We start from the raw sequence: 5412 nt of genomic DNA, 5'->3' as shown, positions 1-5412 counted from the left end.
CAAAACCTAAGTCACGTGCTATATTTATTCGTTTTTGTATACCAGTTTTAAGAAATAGACATACATGGTACCGGAACCCTTTATCGCTGTGTTTTATGTATATTACAAGTGAACACCGTTGGATGTAGACTACATATAATAATATATTTAATTATCTTCAATTTGTTTACAATATAAAAAAGTGTATTGGTATAACTGGATAGGAATACAAATGCTAGCCGGCCGACATGAGAACGTCGCTGAAACAGAGATATAACCGAAACACCGAGCAGCTCTCAACACAGGATGTTATAAGGGGACTCTTGGTCTGACTCCAAAGCATATATTGATCTTAAGAAATGATAACAAAATTATTATCTAATAATTCACTTTATTCAGTGAAAATAAAATTATTTACGAAAATATTAGATTTTGACGAAAATATATTCACTAGATGGAAAAATAGCGAGTGCTCAGTGTTTTCATATTTAAAAGTTTAACCCCGTTTTATATGTTTTAACTTGTATATATCGAACGTATTAGAGGTCTACAAACACCATAAAATAATGAACCCCCTACTACAACTGTGGATCAGTAGTCATTTCCAGCAGATCATGACTGAAAATGATTATTTTTTACTACAGTACATACAGAGGCTGATACACAAAACAAAATAAGAATGCGAAATGCTAATTGTCAAATGTCAAATTTCCTAATTGTCAATTGTCAAGTGCGTTATGTGAAATTCTAGTTTAAAAGATCAGAGATTCTATTACGTGATATCAGTACCCGAGATAGATATATACACTGAACAGAAAGCAACAAACAATGTTCCTGTGCCATTTCATGAAAAAAATCTTTAAAAAAAAGGCTCAACAAGCCCCGTTCTGTCTTACATTTAAATATAAGGATTTCAACCAAATACGAAGTGTGAAATTGTATTTGTGAAATGTCATAAATGCTTAGTGTCAAATGCGTAATGCCAAATGTATAATGCCAACAGCGAAATGCATACTGCCGATTGCAAAAGTTGAAATCCTTCTTTTTAAAGTAAGTTGAGAACGGGGCAAGATGAGCCAACTTGCATGTTATTTTTATATATTTGTTTATCTCGCGCAAATTGTGGTTTGAAAACGTCTCTATTTTTCGAATATATTCAGTGTAATTCAAACAAAATCAGTTCTTCTGATTCGAAAATAAATAAATAATAAAAAGATAAATACAGGTACTGCAATTAAAAGTGGTAGCCAATGTGTTAATTCTCTCACAATTTAGGTAAACAAGGTGCTACGAGCATGTGCATTGTATGTGCGCGTGTGTGCGCGTGTGTGCTCGCCTGCATTGTGCTGCATGCGTATGCATTCTGTGTGTCAAGGAAAGAACAAGTGGGTCAGACGTTTAATCGAAACAGAAACAACACCTTATAGGGCAACATCGTTATTTTTTTCATCGTCTAATTGAATCTGTGAAGTTAATTGAAGACTTTTGCTGCGTATTTAAAAATGGAAAGAATAATTCTATTGAAAGATAAATCAATCAATAAATATTAGGTATGTTGTACATTAAAGTACTCGTCATTTGAGATCACAGTAGCTCATCTAAGTAGCGTCGCTCTATTCCAACGGTGAGTGATGACGTCTGAAAAACAATGGATGAAAATAAGCATAATATGTTAATTGTCAACTGAATGAAGAAAGTCTATATTTCGCGGATATATGTAGATTCTATGTTGTTTTTTAACAGTTCCGTTATATATAAAGACGTAAAATAAAAGGTTACATTGTAGTCATATAAATTCGGTTTGCCCAGCTAAATAATATTTTCAATCATTATTTGGAGTGCGTAGCAATCTGTACCTACAGGATATTCCCGGATTTCAGCGTTTATTACTAGTTGTCTGGTCAAAGAGGCAAAAGGGAGGCGACGAATTCACGTGGTTGTAGAATGGATGCACGATTGGTTGTTTGTTTTGATATTTTTTTTTTTTTCAAAATCACTTTTTTTTTCTAGTTGCCCCGTTATAACAGATAAAAGGACGGTTGGCTAGCGCACTCGCGTTTCACCATGTCGCCCGGGGTTAAATTCCCCGATCGGACATGATGAGGTTTGTAGTGTACAAGGTAGGTAGTTTCGAACTCATGTTTTTATTCCGAAGCAATTGTCTTTTGATGTTAACGTTAAGTCGTACGAAATAGATCTAACACTGCTACAAACATTTGTAAATAGTAATTAAGGGAACAGCCCCTGGGCTACCCGAAGATAAATATAAATTTCGTAGTTACAGAAATTTTGATAAAGCAACTTTTAATCGTGATTTAAGTAATGTACCTTTTGACGTAGCTTTGACTTTTGATGATGTTGATGGTGTTTATTGGGCCCATGAGTGTATGCTTAAAGATGTAATTGATAAACATTTACCTATTAAGGAGAGAAGGCCAAAGGTAATTCAGTCCCCTTTTTCAATAGTGTACTTAGAAAAGCCATTTAAAGGAAGCGAATGTTATTTAATAAATACAATAAGTTCAAAAATGCAGAAAATTGGGAAGCTTATAGGTGTCAGAGAAACCTTGTTGTTAAGGTTAAGAGAAAGTCAGTCCGTAATTACTTTTTTGAACGTTGTAGCACAGGCCATAGCTCTAAAGACTTTTGGCCCACAGTAAAGCCTGTTTTATCAAATAAATGTAGAAATTATCAATGAGGAAAATATTGTAATATCTGTTCAGAAGAAAGTAGGTGATATCTTTAATGAATATTTTACTGATATGACAAATGATATTGGGAAAGAGCTTGATGGTGCAAGTACTTTTTCTGATCACCCATTGCATTGTGCTTTTTCATGCTCACCCCCCAAGCATTGTTCATATTCAAAACAACATGGAACCTGTGGAAGATGAGGGGTGCTTTAAGTTTACCAACGTCAGTACTGCACAGGTAACGAAACTTATATCAAGTTTAGACTGCAAGAAATCTACTGGGGTGGACGGAATTTCTGCCAAAATGCTAAAAGCAGGATCTGAGGCCCCAAGTCCCCTCCCCCTATCTATGTTATTTAATCATTGTATTTCACAACAGCAGTTCCCAGATACCTTAAAAAAGGCACAAGTAATACCAATTTTAAAGAAGAATGACCCCATGAATAAAGAAAATTACAGGCCTGTTAGCGTTTTACCCACTCTTTCAAAAGTATTTGAAAGAATTGTACATGCACAACTTAGTGATTTTTTAGTATATTTTTTAATCCTTACTTAGCGGCTTTCAGAAGGGGTTTCGGTGCCAGTCTACTCTGCTTCGTCTACTTGAGGATTGGCGTCGGGCCTTGGATGATCGTCAGTATATTGGTGCAATTTTGATGGATCTGTCCAAGACCTTTGACTGTATTCTACTCAATCTGCTACTGGAGAAGCTGCGAGCCTATAGAATAGGCCAGTCAGTTTCATCGGCAGCTACCTCAGTGGCAGACAGCAGCGGATTAGACTTGGCCCCGGTGTCGGCGAATGGAAGCTGCCGAGGAAGGGAGTTCCCCAGGGGTCTATTATCGGCCCACTGCTTTTTAACATTTTCCTAATAGCATTTTTACGTTTCTAAAAGACTGCGATTTGTACAATTATGCTGATGACAATACCCTTTCATTTTTCAGCAACTGTTCTTCAAACCTTAAACTTACTCTAGAAAAAAAAGTAAATTTTTACTAAACTGGTTTTCAGCAAATGGTATGAAAGCAAATCCTAGCTTTCAGGCCATATGTATAGGGGAAAAAAACTGTGACAACATGAAATACTTTTCTATTGGAGACCAGGTCATTGATTGTAAAAATGGTGTTACTCTGCTAGGTGTGGAGATTGAATCTTTATTAAGATTTGATAACCATGTATCTAAGATCTGTAGAAAGGCCTCCAAACAATTAGCTATTTTGAAAAGAATTGGAAAAAAGGGAAAGATCAACATTTTGAAATCTTTTATTTCATCTAATTTTAATTACTTCCCCCTAGCCTGGCATTTTGCAGCCTCAGCAACATTCGAAAGATGGAAAAGATACAGGAAAGAGCTCTGCGTTTTATTGAAAACGATTTAACCTCACCTGTGATAGATATTCTACGCAGAAACAACCTCACATTTTTATACTTTGTTAGAATGAAGACTATGGCTACAGAAGTCTTTAAAATTTTAACTGGGTTAGCTCCAGAATTTTTAAATGATTTGATTGTTAAAAATAATGTTGAATATAATTTCAGGCAAGAGAACGCCATTCAGGTACTAAGAGTTAACACAACGAGGTATGGAAAAAAAAGTTTTTTCGTTTTGAGGCAGCCCAAGTGTGGAACAGTTTGCCGAATGAACTGAAGAAAGTAGAAAACTTCCAGAGATTTCGCAGACTGCTGTTTGTTCCAACCTTTTTTTTTATCATTTCTATACTTAGTTTTTACCATGTCTTGTGATACCATGCTTCTATGCTTTTACTTCCTTTCAATTTTTTGCTTAGTGCTCTTATTTACGCATTGTATGACTTACTCAATGCTTGTCAAATCATCTTTTTAATTTATGCTATATTAGCGTATATTCGGTCAATGTTTAACTCATGTCATATTGGCATTAAGTATTACTGAACCATGGTTTCTTAGTTTGTGAGCATGTGTCATGAATCTTTTGTGCAGCATCAATTTTAATGTAGATTTTTATATATACTTTGTTCTGTTTGTGCCAAGTTGTTTATAATTACTGCATGCTGTGATTTAAAAACAATCTTGTCTGTGTGTGTATAAACCTTGCCATCTGCCTGTTGTTTTCTGCATGTTGTCTTATATATCCTGTTTTATCCCTTTATTTGTCGTAATAATGGCGCTACAGAGCTAATGTTTCCATTACAACATATACGACTCTAAATAAAAATAATTCTTGTATCTTGTATTCTTGTATCTTGTAAATGCTAAGTTACGTGAACACTTAAACAAATTAATTTTACACAGATAATAACAAAATTGATTGGGTACTTTCCGGACTTCGCTGGAACACTGATTAAACTTAACTAAAGGATTGGTTATCCGTATCTGTACGTTTAAGCTATATATAAACCATGATCTTTTTAATGGTTTATCATCAAAGAATAAGAGGTGGATACTACATACTATCTGGCTCAGTATCAAGTCCCACTTTATGACGCGCCCCAACCAAATTATATATGGTAGAGGGGAGACAACTCGTATGCATTTTGTGGCACTGACAAAAAGATTGAAGATAATATCAAACCATTTAAAACAACACAAAAGAAGTCCGCCACTGATTCGACCAAATTAGCGTGAACTCAAAACAAAGGAGCTGACTGTCTTATGGGATCACGTGATAGATATGATCTTATAATCGTCACTGGAACAGTGTAGACAATGTAAAGACCGTGTTATATATCTGAACTGTATATTTATACCTGTGGTCTGAGCA

This window comes from Mizuhopecten yessoensis, unplaced genomic scaffold (assembly GCF_002113885.1).
Source record: "Mizuhopecten yessoensis strain PY_sf001 unplaced genomic scaffold, ASM211388v2 scaffold11139, whole genome shotgun sequence".
Classification (NCBI taxonomy): Eukaryota; Metazoa; Mollusca; class Bivalvia; order Pectinida; family Pectinidae; genus Mizuhopecten; species Mizuhopecten yessoensis.
The sequence above is the reverse complement of the archived record's forward strand: the minus strand, read 5'-3'. Positions refer to the sequence as shown.